Source organism: Pogoniulus pusillus, chromosome 1 (assembly GCF_015220805.1).
Source record: "Pogoniulus pusillus isolate bPogPus1 chromosome 1, bPogPus1.pri, whole genome shotgun sequence".
In the NCBI taxonomy this organism is placed as follows: Eukaryota; Metazoa; Chordata; class Aves; order Piciformes; family Lybiidae; genus Pogoniulus; species Pogoniulus pusillus.
Window position 1 is genome coordinate 37,781,738 of NC_087264.1, and position 18,529 is coordinate 37,800,266.

Below are 18,529 nucleotides of genomic sequence, written 5' to 3' on the forward strand. Positions count from 1 at the left end.
TGTCATGGTGCCTTGCCTTTAAGCTGCCATATTTAACATGTCTTACTTTCTTTTCCATTGTAATTCAGGAAGTCAAGATATTTATGTTGGAAAGAGCTGCAGCCATGCAGCGCCGTGTTTGTCTTTAAATTAGCAATATTTGCCCTTAGTCCTATTGAACTGAAGATTTGTGTTTTATTGTGATTTCAGTATGGGCTTATGAGGGGCAATGGGTAGGAGGGTTGGATATGCCGGGTTTGGGGTTTTTTTTTGGTGCTTATTTAAAGTTTCATACACTGAAGAATAAGCAGTATGAACATACATTGTATTGCTTGCAATATAAAATATATTTTGTTTTCAAGATTATATTTACCACATCTGTTGCAAAGGTAAAAGCTACAGCATATTTAAGAGACCGTTTATGTAAGCAATGGGAATATATAGACTGAACTTCTCACATTTTTTCGCCCTTTTAATCTCCACATTCTACTGTACACAATGAAAAAAAAATTTCATTTACTCTGACTATATTTTTTTTTTCCATGAGAAGTGCCACTAACTGGAATAGTAATTTGGCACTGGAAAGGGGAATTTGCTGTCATCAGAGCATGTAACTAATTTTTATTAAGTTTTATCTTGCAGCTCAGATTTTTGTGATCAACAGTGCAGGGTCCAGTTGAAGACTTGCAGTTAGTGGTGTTCCCCAGGGGGTCAGTATTAGGTCCAGTCTTGTTCAATGTGTTCATCAATGACCTGGATGAAGGAATAGAGTGTACCCTCAGCAAGTGTGCTGATGATGTGAAACTAGGGTTGTTAGCTGGTACACCAAAAGTTTGTGCTACCATTCAGTGAGACACACTGAAAAGCAGGGTAAAGGCAAGCAACCTCTTGAAGTTCAACAGGGATAAGCATGGAGTCATAGAATCAACCAGGTTGGAAGAGACCTTCAAGATCATCCAGTCCAACCTAGCACCCAGCCCCATCCAGTCAACTAGACCATGGCACTAAGTGCCTCATCCAGTCTTTTCTTGAAGACCTCCAGGGACGGTGCCTCCACCACCTCCCTGGGCAGCCCATTCCAATGGGAAATCACTCTCTCTGTGAAGAACTTCCTCCTAACATCCAGCCTATACTTCCCCCGGCACAACTTGAGACTGTGTCCCCTTGTTCTGTTGCTGGTTGCCTAAGAGAAGAGACCAACCCCCACCTGGCTACAATGTCCCTTCAGGTAGTTGTAGACAGCAATGAGGTCACCCCTGAGCCTCCTCTTCTCCAGGCTAAACAACCCCAGCTCTCTCAGCCTCTCCTCATAGGGTTTGTGTTCCAGGCCTTTCACCAGCTTTGTTGCCTTTCTCTGGACATGTTCCAGCACCTCAACATCTCTCTGGAACTGATGAGCCCAGAACTGGACACAGTACTCAAGGTGTGGCCTGACCAGCGCTGAGTACAGGGGAAGAATAACCTCCCTTGTCCTACTGGCCACACTGTTCCTGATACAGGCCAGGATGCCATTGGCTCTCTTGGCCACCTGCTGGCACTCTGCTGGCTTATGTTCAGCTACTATCTATCAGTACCCCCAGGTCCCTTTCCTCCTGGCTGCTCTCCAGCCACTCTGTCCCCAGCCTGTAGCTCTGCTTGGGATTGTTGTGGCCAAAGTGCAGAACCCTGCACTTGGCCTTGTTAAATCTCATCCCGTTGGCCTCTGCCCATCCATCCAGCCTGTCTAGGTCCCTCTGCAGGGCTCTCTACCTTCCAACAGATCAACACCTGCTCCTAGCTCGGTGTCATCTGCAAAATTACTGATGCTGGACTCAATCCAGATATTGAACAGGCGTGGGTGCAGCACTGATCCTTGGGGAACACCACTAGTGACTGGCTGCCAACTGGATGTGGCACCATTCACCACCACTCTCTGGGCTTGGCCATCCAGCCAGTTCTTGACCCAGCACAGAGTGAATCTTTCCAAGCCACGAGTTGCCAGCTTGGCCAGGAGCTTGTTGTGGCAGAAGGTGTCAAAGGCTTTGCTGAAGTCCAGGTAGACTACATCCACAGCCTTCTCCACATTCACCAGGTGGGTAACCTGATCATAAAAGGAGATTAGGTTGGTGAGACAGGACCTGTCCTTCCTAAACCCATGCTGGCTGGGCCTGATCCCTTGGCCATCCTGTAGGTGGAGAGAAATAACAGCATGAATTAGGCCAGGTTAGGGATTGACCTGTTGGAAAGCAGCTCTCTGGAGATATTAAAACTCTTGCATGTAGCATATGTTCCTTGGACTCGTGAGATCTCCTTCTCTATATAATTCCCAACCTCATCAACAAATGATAAAGAACCTGTATAGTCAACAGCATTTCATCCCTTGTATTAACAGATCATTAGGTTCAGCTTGTGTGCAAAATTGAGATGTGTAGCTTTCTCTAAAGCAGCACTGCCAGTGGTCCCCATCCCCACAGCTAGTCAAGTTCTTCTAGAGTTAGATTCTGTTATCAGCTGAACTTTCCAGGTTGCTTTTGAGTTGTGTACGTAACGACGCAATCCCAGACGGTAGTGGTCTAATGGCAGAGCATTTGGAAGATTGTGTGTGCAGTGTGCCAAGCTGCATCTCACACCTGCCAAATTTGCCTTTGTTTCATTTTCCGCTGCCTTTCCCTTTGCAGATTCCTTTGGTTCAGCTCCATGCTGCAGGGCAGGCTGATTTCACGCAAGGAAGCTGAGGTGCATGCTATGAACATGAGATAGGCATTTACTTTGTTCTCTACACCATGAAACAACAACTATCAAGTTAACACTAATTGTTTGTTTGCTTGTTTTAAAATAGACCAAATTTAGTTCTATTGACCGTTTTTTGGGTTTAATTCCAGGCATGTTTGATCATTGTTGAGTTACCTTCATGTTCGTGGAAGTGGCAGATGATAGACATGTTTCCAAATACATAAAACTTGGTGAAATTGGGTGGGTTTTGAGGCAGGACACATTTCTGGTTCTATTTTCTCATCAGTGCTTTCATTTTTGTCTGTTACCTTCTGTCCAAACAGTGCCAAAGTTAGACCTCTATGTACTTTTTGCTAGGCAGAGCCTGCAGTGCATAAAAAAATCCAAATTTTATGTATTCTCATCAGGGAGGAAAGCTTTTAAAGGATTTCATTGTGACATGAGGACATGCATCCAAAAGATTTCTGTAACAGAAGGAATACGAGCTCTGAGTGGTCTGCAGGCTTATGCAATCAGGGCAGTTGAGTGATTGACTGTGCCAGATTTCCCTCTGGAATCAGTTCCTGTTCCTGTGTACCGTTACAGTGTGAATGTGAGGTACTCCAGCAGAAGCTAGTTCAGATACTTAGATGTACCTTAGAATCATAATTAAGTATCAGTGTTTTTTAAGGTCAGCTGCTTATCACCTTCTTACCATGGTTGCAGGACTAAGAAAGCAAAAGGGACTGTAAGATGTCAACCATTGTCACCTTAAAATGACTGTGCATTCATTTAGAAATCAAGTAGATACAGAAAGAAGGTTGCAATGAAAACACACTTTCTATTTCTGCCAGAAGAACAAGAGTGCTTCCTTTGATGCCAAATAATACTTAAGTATAAATTACATTCTGAACTAAGAGATTGGAGATAAGACTGTAAATTTTGTTGATTAGCAGTGTGATGACAGAATGTCACATCAAGTGTTGCAACCTCAAATATGCAACTTTTTATTTGAAGGAGAGCTACGTTAATAGGTAAAATCATTGTGCTAACTACATTAGTAATGCAGGTTAAGAGACAAGAATGGTACAACATGGACTCTCTAATTGTAAAATTTCCTGTTGTTGAACTTGATAGATTAAAAAACAAAAACAAAAAACCTCCACAATCCTGATAGATGAATGAATTAAGCAGTTTGTTAGCAGTACATTCTGAAGAAACATTTTTAGTCATCTGCAATTTGCTATCAATCCCAGACATCAGTCGTGCTTGGTGTGATGGTTTTACACCCTTTAGAGTTTACCTCCCAAAGGTAAATTACCACACTACCCAGAATTTGGAAGTAAAATGAAATTATTATTTGCAAAAATAGACTAAATATAAAAGATAATAAACATATACAAATGCATATATATATATAAAAGTAGACAAAAGCCCAGTCGCTCCCCTGAGCAAAGCCCAGGCTGCCACAATATTAACTCTCACTTCTTACCAGTAACCCAAGCAATGATTGGTGCAAAGCAGGCAAGGCCAGAGGGAGAGACAGTGGGAAAAACAGTGAGTGAATGAGAGGAAGAGAGAAGGAACACTCTGAAATTCTAACTGTGTAGAAATATAACAGGCCAGTGAAATGGCATGAATTAATCTCTTTTTTTCAGCCCCTTTACAGATGTACATTGCTTGAACTGTCCCATATTCTTTGGGGGAAAGAAAAGTATTTACAAATTACAGTTAATGTTACAGTCTGAAAACTGTAACATTTGCTTTAATCAGATTACCAAATGTTGCTGTGGGAGGAGTAAAACCTTTGTATTCTTTATTTTCTCATCCTTTTTTGCCCCTTGGAGTAGTTCCTGTGGGCTTATGGATGGGGATTCTTTTATTTTGATACTTTGCATCAAAAGATTTGCCCTTCCAGCATGACTGAGTTTGAGGTGTTATTGCAAAGACCAAAAGGGTATGTCTATATGGACCAAATTAATTAAAAATGGGAGTTAGGAAGGTTAGGTACTAATTTATTAGAAGATATAAAATCAGACTGTGTTAGGTGATTTTTTTAGCTTCTGGCTAAAGAATTAAGAAATCAAATTTGAATTTAAAAAAATACAAAGGCAAATCACACAAGATTTGCCTGATATTCTTCTAGGAAAAAAAAGCTGACCCCTCTTCTGCAAAAAAATGTTAGCATAATAGTCTTTCTGGAGCTTAATTTGCTATAGTGCTGTATGAGAAATTATTTATTCATTGAGAAAATCTAGAAATTGCTAGTTTGTGGAGTGGATAAGAAACAAAATGCAGTGAGATGGCTGCAAAAGGGAGCTTCCTAACCAGAGAACAGATTTTGAGGAACCTCTCAAGATATGAAAGCAGTTGAGCAATGACACAAAACTAAGAGAAAGGAGCAGTCTGGTCTGAATAATTTTTGAAGGCTAGAGTAGCATAAATGGAACGGTGCATCTGAGGATTAATAGTACTAAATTTATTAAAGCAAGAAGTACCACCAAATAGGAACAACAGAAACAGAGAAAATGATCTTAAAAGACACCCCTGCAATAGAATGTGTAATCCAAAGTCTGAGTACTCTTTCCAGTGGGAATTGAATGGTAGTGGTGTAGCTGTAGAGGGCAATGATTAAGTTATGTTAAATACTAGAAACCAGTGGCCAATAATTGTGGTGCCCCCAGCCAAAGTCTGTTGCACTTCTTGCTCCAAGCTTCTACTTCTGGGGTGTGTATCCTGATTCAGGGTGTTGCATTGGCAGCTTCACTGTGAGCATATATGATGTTTATGCCTGGTACAGAAGGGAAAAAAGACATGAGAAGGTTTTACTGGGAGTTCTGGGGTTCTGGTGTGGAGGTAACCCACTGTTCCCAAGGAGGTATTGCCCCTGTGGGCTGGATGCAGCCTTCTGTGATGAGTAAAGTGGAAAGTGTGGAAGATGCAGGCAGAGGCTTTGAGGATCATCAGGAGAATGGCTTATTTATCTGGGGACGAGGAGGATGGAAAATCTGGATAAACTTGGATGGAAATTAGATGTGACTAAAAAAGGAAGGCCAGGAGGCAGTATGATTGCTCTCTGTGGGGTGCTTAGAATGCCAGGGACTCAACAAAAATGTTTTAATTTGAAGGATTATGTAGTTCCAAGAAGAGTTTGATATTAACTGGCCACAAATAGATTTAAGATGGAAATATAATGGAAGACATCCAGCTGCTAAAGTAATCAGGACCTGAAAGAGCTACAGCGAAAGGGGCAAAACATTAAGTCCTTTTCAAAGGGCAACTAATATACTTATGAAGAGGTATATGATGATTTGTGCAAATAGATTACCAAACTCAATGAACAAAGATGTCCTTTCCTACTTTTTATCCCTTGATTTCTAAGGCACCCAACTAATAAAGTGTAAAAAAATTATAATTGAGCACCTACGAGATTATTTGAGAGATCTGTTTGTTTGGGTTTGGTTTTTTTTCACTTAAAAGTCCAGGTTTCCAGCACACTCCTCCTGGATTCCCCTACTTCTGTACAAGTGCAAAGCACTTTCTCAAAATGGTTCCTATTTGTGTCTTGTAACACGTAGGAACTTTGCAATATGAATTTATGTAATCTACAAGGTGAGTACATCTCATCTTAACACGTAGGCTGGACTCACACTCCAAAGCCAGAGGGGCAACACACAGCTTCTATACTTAACTTGCTCTGCGTCCTAGCCTCCTGTTTTACAGTCTGAAAGAATCTTGACTTCTGTTTAAATAAGGAGTGAGGATGCTGTAGGAAAGAAGCATTATTATGATGTGATAGTTCAGATTCAGCCACTGCGTGTGCTGAGATTTTAAAGTGTAGTCCCTCAGCTGTGGTACTACATAGCTGGGAACAGCATATTTACAGAATCAAAGTTCTTGTGTTTTTTAATGTTTTTTGTCAGACTCATTATGTTTGTCAGTGTGCATTTATAAAGCTTGTTGAATGTGGAGTGTTTTAAGTAAGAGAAAATAGAAATGATCAAATAAATGAATGAACACTCTGATTATTTTAATGGTGAATGTAACTTTATTATTGCTTCCTCTGCTGTTACATATTTCTTCTTACTTGTAGTTACCTGTCTACTTATACTAATGGAGGATGCAACACACTATTCAGTGCTCTTTTATTCCTGAGATACTTAACTTTCTGTGCAGGTACTAGTTGTCAATCAAGGCTAATCAAACTGGCATGCTTAACATAATACATCATAAAATTTCACAGTAATGTCAACCTGTAATTCTGTCAATCCGGTTAAAGGAAATGGGTTAAAAACAATATTGTCATTTTGTAATAACACAGGGAAACAGAATTTCAGAATATTTTTGCTGTCTGCTGTAAATATATTGTGTACACATTTCCTTTAGGATTGAATTGGTGAAATATCCAGAGTTTTGAATCTTTATTTTTCACCTTTCTCACTCTCAGATAATTTCAGCATATCCTGAAATAGAGTGGGGTGTTGCAGTTCTCTCTGTACTGTGATACTGGAGATGTCCAGGAAGAAGAAGGAAAGGGAGACATGAGTATTTTCTGTCCTTGTAACACTGTAAGGCAGTGATGGAACTGATCAAGGTTTGTTGGATAGTAGCATCTGGGCAAGAGGATTCCCAGCTCGGATCTCAGCTACATTTGTGTCAGTTGCGTGCTAACAGTAATGGAAGCTCCTAGCACAAAAAACAAAGCAGATATAGTGCTATTCCAACTGATAAACACAGCAACAGAAAAGTGCAGTCTGTTTGCAAGGCACAACAGAGAAATGTAGGCAGAAAATGTTAGGCTTCAAAATCTAGTGTCTTTCTACATATGATTTGCAGACCTTTGCAGTTTTTCTGGTAAGTGTGCAAGCCCTTATCTGACAAGGTTAAGTCCATTGACAATAGCCTGCTTTTCAGAGTTGCCTTTGGCAAAACTCTTACAAATAATTGAATACTACTGAGTTGTCAGAAAGATATATCCATTTCCTGTTATTAAAGTATCAAAATGCAGAAGCAACCTTGTTAAAATGAATAGGATTTCTCATGGAGTAATTAATTGGGCCAAACAGGTGGTACAGAAGTCTGTGTGGGCATAGCTAGTTCAAGAATGTTTGTGGCATATTCTTCTATGATGATACTTATTTGCCTATAGTAATTGAATTATAGAATCACAGAATTGTCAGGGCTGGAAAGGACTTCAAGGACCATCTAGTTCCAAGCCCCCTGCCAAGGGCAGGGACACCTCACATTAGATCAGGTTGTTCAGAGACATATCTAGCCTGGCCTTAAAATCCTCCAGGGATGAGGCTTCCACCACCTCTCTGGGCAACCTATTGCAGTGTTTCACCACCCTTAGGCTTAAGAACTTCTTCCTAACATCCAGTCTGAATCTACCCACTCCTAGTTTTGCTCCATTCCCTCTAGTCCTATCACTAGCTGACATTTTGAAAAGTCCCTCCCCAGCTTTCTTGTAGCCCCCTTCAGATACTGGAAGGCCACAATAAGGTCTTCTTAGAGGCTTCTCTTCTCCAGACTGAATAACTCCAACTCTCTCAATCTGTCTTCAGAGGAGAGGTGCTCCAGCCCTCTGGAATTGATCATAAGATGTTTCACGTGATGAGGAAAGAATGCCTTTCAAAGCACCAGGCAGATTTCTCTCTCCTCCTAGAAGCCAGTGTTCTTTGAAACACCGAGCATCATATAATGAATCACCTAGGTTAGGTGTCTTTGTTAGGTGATGACACTTGCGTTTGTAAACCAGGGAATGTTTAAAGGGAAGTTTGTGAGATGGATGTTTAATGATCACGAGTCTTAAGTTATAGGTAGAGAAGGTAGTGGAGAAAGGATGATAAATGAAGCTGAAAGATCTATAGTTAGGACTTGGTGTAGAAAGTAACAACAGCGATAAAGGCTGGCAAAACAAAGTAGGAATATGGTCTGTGGAAAAGGAATTATTAACAGTTAGATGACGAAGTAAAAGCAGAAGGAAGAAATTGCTTAAATACTGACCGTTGTGTACAGGAGTGCATGAGACCAAATACTGGTTATCATAACAGAAGAGAAGCAGAATGGAATTCAGCTTAATATGTAAAAATCCAGCAGTCTTTAGCAAAGAAGTACAGAGGATCTGAGCCAATGATTTCTCATAGCAGATAGCACTAATTAAAAAAAAAAAAAAAAGAATCAAACTAAGGACTTAAAGCAATACAATACTTTGAAGGTGAAGTTTACAAATTATATCTGGGGGGAAAAGGCAGTAGCATTTCAAGCTTACTTTAGTTGCAAGCATAAATGGATTTATTAGATAACATTATGCAGGGAACAGGCTGCTTGGGAAAATGATAGCTAGGTTCAGGAGCTATTAACCAGGAAAGTCAACTAAGTGGTCTTACAACAAGAGGTTGCCTCTGAATACAGAATAAGACCTTAGAAGCAAATGTGCAGTCAATGCAGACATGAAAGCAGTGAGGGAGCCCCATCCACCCTCACTGACTCTCCTTACTGTAGTACCTATTGGCAGTAGAAGATGGTGTCATAGACCTACCTGCTTGGGAACCCTGTAAAATAGCCTCTCCCACCCACTGAACAAAAGGGGAAAGAACTGTTACTTTCTTCTCTCTATCTATGTATGAGAAGATGAATCAACAAGAATTGTTCCCAAATGTAGGTCTCTTTGTTTTGCTTCTCCTTTAGGAGGGGAGTGTGGCAGTACTTTGGACTCATTGCATTTACCCTCAGGAAGTAAGCACTGCTTTGAACATCTAGCAAGAGTGTTGGCAAATGTACAGAGCAACTGGAATTTCTCTAATGGTTTGGGGTTTTCAAAAGTGAAGAAATAGATAATTCTAGGAAGAGAGTTTTTTGAAGCTAAAAGGTAGCCTGAATATGACAGGGAATGGCTTTTTTTTATTGGGATCCATATCTCATTACAGTATTCCAGAAGAGGTTCAGACTATTAAGCCAGATATCTGCAATTGAGAATTGGTGAGAGTTTTCAGTTCTCATGGTTAAAAATCTGTAAAATGATTTTGACTGAGTCAGATATTGTTTTTGAAGCTCATTGTAGTAGAACTGAAGGTGGCAAAGAAATCACTTTTAACAGTTCAGTGCTGATGTTAGTTATACATGCCGCAGACATGTTCCAAGCCTTTGTCACTGCACATAACCTCCTCCAGCTGAGTCACATCTATTCAAGTGAAACCTGAGAAGGCATAATAAGAGGACATGATACCACTGATGGTATCATTGAGAAGGTAGCAGTTCTACTATTCCCAGGTTCAAAAAAGTGACAGTTTAAATGAGCAGCACATCAGGGCAAGTTGCTGGTCTAGTCAAATAACATGCTGTTAATGAGGCTTAACAATTTAATAAAGAAGGAATGTTGATTTCCTCTGTGCAGAAAAGATTATCTACATGGTAACTAGTGCTAACGTTTTTCTTGCTAAAAGCAGTATTGGCAATGTAGCATTGCTTTCTGGCAGATGGTGAGCCAAACAGCCAAGCACAACTATGCTGTTCAGATCGCTGAGTTTGAAACCTTGTTTCAGTCTGTAGGAAGATTGAGAAAGGAAGTGAACAACTCCTCTTATTTTTTCCACAGCATATATTTTCTAACGGCAGCTCTTGCCCCTTGTCCTGTCATTGAGCATCACTGAGAAGAGCCTGACACTTGCCCTTCATGCAGTTATAAATGTGAATGAGGTCACCTGTCTGTTTTCTCTTCTCCAAGCTAAAGAGCCCTAGCACCCTCAGCCTTTCCTCATAAGGGAGATGTTCCACTCCCTTCAACATCTTTGTGGCTATGTGCTGGACTCTCTCAAGCACTTCCCTGAGGTCCTTCTTGAACTGAGGGGCCCAGAACTGGGCACAGTATTCCAGATGCAGCCTCAGTGGAGCAGAATAAATAGGGGGAGAGAACCTCTCTCAATCTACTAGCCACATCCCTTCTAATACACCCCAGGATGCCATTGGCCTTCTTGGCCACAAGGGCATATTGCTGCCTCATGGCCATCCTGTTGTCCACTGGGACTCCCGGGTCCTTTTCCCCAGAGCTGCTTTCCACCAGATCAGTCCCCAGCCTATACAGCTGCATGGGGTTGCTCTTTCCTAGGTGCAAGACTTTACGCTTCTCCTCATTGTATTTAATTGAATTTCTCCCCACTCAACTCTGCAGCTTGTCCAGCTCTCACTGAATGGCAGCACAGCCTTCTGGTGTGTCAGCCACTTCACTGATGACACAAAACTGGGTGAACTTGCTGACAGTGTACTCTGTTCCCTCACCCAGGTCGTTGATGAATATATAGAATAGTACTGGGACCAGTACTGACCATTGAGGGACTCCACTAGATACAAGCTTCCAACTAAACTCTGTCACATTCACAACTCTCTGACTTATTTCCTTCAACCATTTCACAATCCACCTCCTGGACTGTGGCTGGCTGAGGAGGCTTTGGAGCAAGTATCTGAGTAGTTAAAATTCCCCATGAGAACTAGGGCCTGGAATTGAGAGGCTGCTATCAGCTGCCTGTAGAAGACCTCATCAGCTTCTCATCCTGATCAGGTGCCCTGTAATAGACACCCACAACTGTAGCCTGTCCCACCCACAGATTCTCACCCACAAACTCTCAGCTCATTACATTCTAGTTGCTCTCTTGCAGAAAGGGCAATTCCACCACCTCCCCTTGTAACCTGTCTTTCCTAAAAAGGACCACATTCTGGTCATTTGAGCTGTCCTACTATGTCTCTGTGATCACCAGTGTCATTAAGCTTTGGTTCACTACTAAGGTTTTTAACAGGAAAACAGAATGGAAGAGGAGTAGAGAGATTTAATTGCACTTTTAAAAATTGTAGTGAGCAATTTAACTGTGGATGTTTGAATAAAGTGACAGGTGTCATGGCAAGTAATCTGGCACTCTGCTCCCTGGTTGTCACAACCACTACAGTTACAAAAGCAGACAATTTCTGGTAGGAAGCATATGCTAAAAGTTTTTGAGTTAAAGAGCAATCATGCACACCTCTAGAAAAGAATGAGAAAACAGATCAGGAAGAATTTACACTGCCAACAAATAACTATGTAAGAGTGGAGCATCAATCACAAATTACTTCAGTTATTTTGTCATTGAGTAGAATAAGAAGATACAAAGGAGCAGAAAGATGACACATTTCTTAAGCATGATTGGAATGCTTTTAGACACCAGATCAACATGAAATATAGGGTGTCTATTTTCCATCAGAACCAAATCTGTTTCAAGAAATTATGCACTAAAAATGCTTAATGTAAGTGTTGTGACCATAATGAATTTCAACTCTTATCTCTCTCATTAAGGGAGAGTTGATATTTTAATTAATTAGTTGTTGTTATGGTTATGTTATTAATTGTAATAATTATAGCTCTGATTCTCTGAGCTGCTGTACACTCCTGGGCCTCTGTGGTTGCATAGATCCTGATGTGTTTCAGAAGTCTTGTATGTAGGTGCAGGAGCCATCCTACAGGTACGGAGGAAGGAGTATGGAGACTAGAATCAGTCCAACACAGCACTGTAGTTACTCAAGTGGACTCCAAAATAGAACAGAAGCAAACAGATTCCTCCTTGTCTCTTCAAGATCTAAACTTTTGGATTGTGTTAGTTTCCTCTCAAAAAGCCTACATAAATGTACATGTTTCCTAGGTCTTGAGGCAAATGCAGTAGTGTGTTTGGATGTTGGCTCTGTTGCATGAGTTTTTCAAATGTTATTAACTCTTACTTCTTAGTGACATTCCTGAACAATGTGGACAACAGCTGACTGATAGCTAAATGATAGTTGAAAGTACCTATATTTGATTTTTCAGGGGAAAAATTAAAAGGAGAGTAATGAAAGCATCCATTTCAAAATCAAATATCATAACAGACCTTGGCTACCAGATGGGGACATATGTATATGCCATATTATAAATTAGAAAACTTATCAACTAACAGATTCTATATTGAAGGTTTTCCCCCTGAAAAATAAACATCTTAGACACATAGAAATAAGAAATGGCAGCTTAAGTGTTAGTGTTAAATCATGATAAATCATCAAATGTTGACAGTTTATCTAGTATAACATCAAAATCTGGAATACTTTCATAAGTCAAGATTAACAAGCCAAGGTTTCTCCTGAGAACACTCAAGTTTTACCTTCGGGATGCTCTGATGCCAATATATTAAGCTTCAAACTTGCTAAATGTATCAAGCATTGGTTATTGGCTTTACAAGGAACTTAAAACTTCACATTTATAAACTGCCCACTAACAGATATCCAGAATGGTTTTTTTTTTCACAGACATTAAGATCTAATAGGGGAACAGTCCTTTCATCTTGTAAGTTCACAGAATCACAGAAGCATTCTGGTTGCAAAAGACCCTCAGGATCACCAAGTCCAACTGATATCCCTACTCTAAAAGGTTCACCCTTAAACCATATCCCCAAGCACCACATCCAAACAACTTTTAAACACATCCAGAATTGGTGACTCAACCACCTCCCTGGACAGCCCATTCCAGTGCCTGACCACTCTTTCTGAGGCCATTCCCTCTTGTTCTATCACTATTTACCTGTGAGAAGCGACCAGCAGCAGCCTCTCCACAAAATCTTTTCAGGTAGTTGTAGACAAAGATGTGTCCCCTCAGCCTCCCCTTCATGACACTAACCATGTCCAGCTCCCTCAGTCACTCTTTGTAAGATTTATTTTCCAGGCCCTTCCCCTGCTTTGTTGCCTTCTTCTGCACTTGCTCCAGCACCTCCATGTTCCTCTTGTAATGAGGTGCCCAAAACTGAACCTAACATTCGAGGTGTGATCTCACCAGAGACGAGTACAAAGGGACAATCACTTCCCTATCCCTGCTGGACACAGCATTTCTGATAGAAGCCAGGATGCTTTCTTTGCCACCTGGGCACACTGCTTGTGCATATTGAGTGGTTTGTCTATTCCAACCCCATGGTCCCTTTCTCCATCATGGTCCCTTTCTCTCCAGCAACACTGCCCCAAGCCTGTAGTGTTGCATGGGGTTGTTGTTACTCAGTTGAGGGCTGGAAACTACTTACATGAGGGCCAAAAATGCATGCTATTTGGTTGGATAAAAATGTTGTCTCTCAAACCTAGAAGCTATGTTACAGCTGAGAAAGTGACTTAGCTTTCTGGAAGAATGCAGAGTAGCTCTAGACAGTCTTGAAACATCAGACTTCAAAGGTAGTCTGGTTTTACAAATTAAAATTTACTCTGTTAGCTTTCAGATAAGTTTATTTTTTTTCCTAATTTTTATTTCTTTTTTTTTCTTCTTTTTCTGAGGTTTGTGTCTTGGACATGTGCTGAGATTTTGAAGAGTATGCAATGCAGTTCCTAAAAAAAAGTTTTAGAGCTCTCTAAGAAACTAATACATTTTAAAAATAGTACTTCAGTGAAATGTGTCACATAAAGAGTACATGAAAAAATGATGTGGTGTATGAGTTTTATAGTTTTCTCTTGTGATTACCTGCCTTTTCATTTATGTGGAATGCATCTAGCCAAATTCCTGCCAGTAATGTCTTATATGCCTCAGCTTGCACCATCACGTATGGCACTATCAGACTTACACCATTATTCTCATATCTCTCAACAAATGAAAGGAATAGTAATTTATTTGCTTGAATTGGGTAAGGAAGAATTATGTGCACAGAGATAAATAAAACCAACTCAATCACTAAGTGCTGGTTGTGAGGAGTTTTGAGCTCAGTGTTGGAAACTGCTAGCATAGAATGACTGGTACCTTAATTAAAAAGTAGGAAACCCAGGTATTATTATAACTAGACTCTTGAGAGGCAGAAAAAAAATTCCATGTGGGATATAGAAGAATGATTTTGGGAAATGCTAGATTTTTTATTATTTTGATTTTCCCCATTGTGCTAGAAACTGAGCATTTCAATGTCAGCAGCCCATCGTATGTTCCACACTTGGAGTTTTAAAGCTCTCACATACAGTAGCAAATTGCACAGAGGATACAAAGCATGATATATATGAAACTTAACATTTTACCCTTAGCAGCTAGGTGCTAAGGAATTAATATGGACAGTTTACAACTGAGGGAATCTACCACCTAACTCATTCTGATGAGTTTATAGTTTCAGAATATGCATGCCCAGTGATGACTAAGAGCACCTGCTGTTTATAAGGAAGAAAAAATATCATTCCAAAGAGGAACATAGCAGCCTGAAGCATAGGCTAGCCAAAGGCAAACCTTAGAAATGGAAGAGCTGCTGGAAGGTGCTGTTGGTGTAAGGGTGGCTGTTATTTCATTTGTGAGAATGCTGATCCTTGATCTTTTATAGGCATTTCCTAAACCAAGGACATGTCTGGGGTTTTCGTTGTTTCAAGCAAGGTACTTTTGTAAATACTGCCTTCCGAACTTGCGGGAGACTTTCCCAAAGTATTTCTCATGCAGTATTTCAACAAAGGGAACAAGGTTGGAGAGAAGCTGTTTAGAAGGGCCTGTAGTGATGGGATGAAGGGCAATGGCTTCAAACTAGAGAAGAATGGATTCAGATTGGATGTTAGGAAGAAGTTCTTTACCATGAGGTTGGTGGAACACTGGACAAGGTGTCCAGGGAGGTGGTTAGGGCTCCATCCCTGGAAATATTCAAGGCAAGGCTGGAGAGGACTCTGGGCAATGTGTTGATGGCAGTTGAGGATGCCCCTGCTGACTGCAGAGAGGATTGGACTAGATGACCTTCAGAGGTCCCTTCCAGCCCAAACCATTCTATGATTCTGTGATTTTTGTGAAACAGATAGAACAGAATTCAGACTGGAGTCTAACAGCCATCATAAATATGGAGTTCCAAATGAGACTGTTGTTCTTTACATTCCTTGTAATGGGTAAGTCAACCTCTCTTGTGCTTACTATGGAATTTTGTTATTTTGTTTTTACAATAATGCTATTCAAAGACAGCATGAAAAGTGATGGGAACACGTGCAAGTTTGCTAGGTTGTAGAGTGCTGAGATTTCCTGGGATCTGATCCTGCATTCAATGCTAACAGACCTACCTACCATTGAAAGTCATGGTTCAGCAGAACATGCTACCCATCTGCATGGTGACGCATGACCAAGGATATATTTTAGCAACTGAAGATATTCAGCACCTGCTGTTAAACTGAAGAAAATTTAGAGATCTGTCTTTTCTGATCTCTATCAAAACATTGAAGTATTTTTAGGATCACAGCCATATCCTCTTGAGTGTTTTCATATTCAGTTTCTGAATTGGAGTCAGACAAGGTCACTATATGTGTGAATTGCCTTGAAAGGAAGCCACAGCAATGTAAGAGAGAATATCCTGGTAATTCAGTAGGTGGCTGTCCATCATGAAGGAGCGTTTCAGCAGATGTAATAGTAATGCTAGATTTCATGGAAGTACTCCCCATTAGCTGTAGGAAGATACAGGATCTGATTTTAATATTTTGTGGTCAGTGAAGCTCAAGAGTTTTTCTAAAAACAGCAAAGGAAATAAAGGAACTTCAGTGCAGATGTGAGGAGAGCAGAACTCGTATTGATGTGTCTGATAGCCTTTTACTATGCTTGGCAAGAAGAACTCCTATGATTTTAGTTGACTTTCCTGGAGTCTCTATTTACTGATATTATTGGCTCTCTACTACATATCTCAGAGTCAAAGTTAGCAAAACTTTTAACCAGTTTTAATTACTCAAGTATGCAAACCTACAGCTGCAGCCCTAAAGCATATCCAACTTCTATAAAACCATTGCAAAAATGATGACAGTCTTTGTCACTGGCATGTACAGTAGCACATGTAAATATATATATACGTGTGTGTGTGTAAAATCTGCTTCTGGCTTTTATTTATCTTCTGTTAATTAGTATAAGATGTATTTTAGGTAAGGGATATTGTCCAGATTATGTGCTCATTATATTCTAACAAGGATAACTATCATGAAAGCTGTGTGACTGTTCAATGTATTAAGAGATCTTAAGTTAGGGATGCTGTAATGGACATCTTTAGAGACCTCCTGGTTGTGTTAATGAAGAGTGTTTTCAGTGACACACAAAACATTAGTTACTACTACTAGGGTAGTAATGGTGGTAGAGATTCAAACCCTTCTATTGCATCTCTTAGGTGATGTTCTGCTGCTTGTCACCCATACTCTATACTGTATGGTAGGTGAGATAGGTTTTCAAAAAGCAGTTTAGCCTATGAAAGTTGTGTTAAGCATGTTATCTACTATTATTATCCTTGAAGTCATCCACTGTGCTGGTTTTAGCTTCCACACTGTGAAGACTTGCATTGATTTTCAGCCATTGCAAATTTCTACCTTTATATGAGCCTTGGACTTTAACTATAAAAATAACTTCTAAAATTTTGAATAATTCCTTCTGTTTTAACAAACCTACATTGATGTCCTTATTAAATGCAGAATAATAATAATTGTAGTGCTTAAACTATTCTAGCTATAGCTGATTCTGTTTCAAATAGAATACCTCACAGTAAGCAATATTTCTATCACTTAAAATTCAAATCCTATTGATTTCATTTGATTAAGCATGGTAAGAGCTTCAGGGAAAAAAAAACTGTGCTACTGGAAGAGTAGCACAGATATGAAATCAGTACTTGCCTCGTTCAGTTGTATTGATATTTTAACAGCTTGGATGTAGCAGAGAGTACATTCTCAGATTGCTCAGTGGAGTGGGAAGTAGAAGTAGTAATAACATCCAAAGTTTTTAGAAGTGTAACAGACAATGGTAAGTTTTTATTATGTAATTGAGGTGAAGAGTTGTGATAGAGCAAACGAAAATGAAACTGAGCTCTCACGACAGTGTAACACACAAGAAATAGTTCAGATGCCATCTCCTGCAAATCTTCATGTGAAAGCCTTTTCCTGCAAATATACATTTGACTGGCTGTAATTTACGTAATAATCTTACTAGGAACCATTGAGTTCACTTGCATGAGTACCAACAACTTACTTGAGAATACTTTTTAAGATTAACAGTAGAAAGCAAGATAAAGAAATAATTCCATCTGTCAAAGGGCAGAAACATTTTTCTTAGGCTCTGAATTTCATCTGCATCATTGGTAGCCTTCATGTTCTGCACCAGGATGAGAACCTGAGCAGATCCAGGTGTAGAAGCCCCATATGACAAATTGCCACTCCCTGAAAGCTAGAGAAAACAAGCCTTATAACTTTAGGAACTGGGGAATTCAGTAGGGCTGCTGATACCCAATGACTCAGACAAAAGCAGGAGTAGTGGCTTCCTTGGTGAAGCAGAAAGTAATGGTGTGGATGCTGTTTGAGTAGGAATGCTGGACAGATATTTCTGAAATATAGTTTTCTTAGTGCCAGGAGAGAAAAAATTACTGTATTGACTCAGGTATATGCGATACCTGGATAGCTGAAAGAGAAAGGTACTTTTCACAATTGCTATTTCTTAGGGTTGTAATTTTTCAGGCAGGGTTCAGAAGACTACAAAATGTTTGTGCTGGCAACACAGCCTTCAATGAAAGCTGGATTTTGTTGTCCTAGGAAGTGTTCAGCCTATCTCATAGGCATACTTTTCTCTTGTTTACTTTTACAAGGACTTATTTTGTTCTGTCCATAATGTTCTGTTTCTGTCCAGAGGTTGACCTCTGTTTTGTGGTGGCCAAACAGGACAGATTGATGTCTGAGTGCAGTGTAATAACTGATCAGAAGTGGATGTCGCTTGTGGCTTGCATTTTCCCAGGGTTAAATTTTCTCTTTTGATGATCCAATATTTCTGTTACTTAGGTTGGTGTATCCTTAGCAGGGGTTCTCATGAGCAAGGGCTGTGGAAGTGACTTGTTAGCTTGCCATTTTCCACAGGTTATTCCAGCACAAATTTCAG

The 18,529-nt window shown here is 40.1% G+C and overlaps 1 protein-coding gene across 13 annotated transcripts in view; it reads left to right on the forward strand.

Moving 5' to 3' along the window:
• Positions 1 to 18,529, forward strand: part of NPAS3 (neuronal PAS domain protein 3) — a 665,104-nt gene that overhangs the window by 256,721 nt on the left and 389,854 nt on the right. The window lies entirely within an intron of this gene.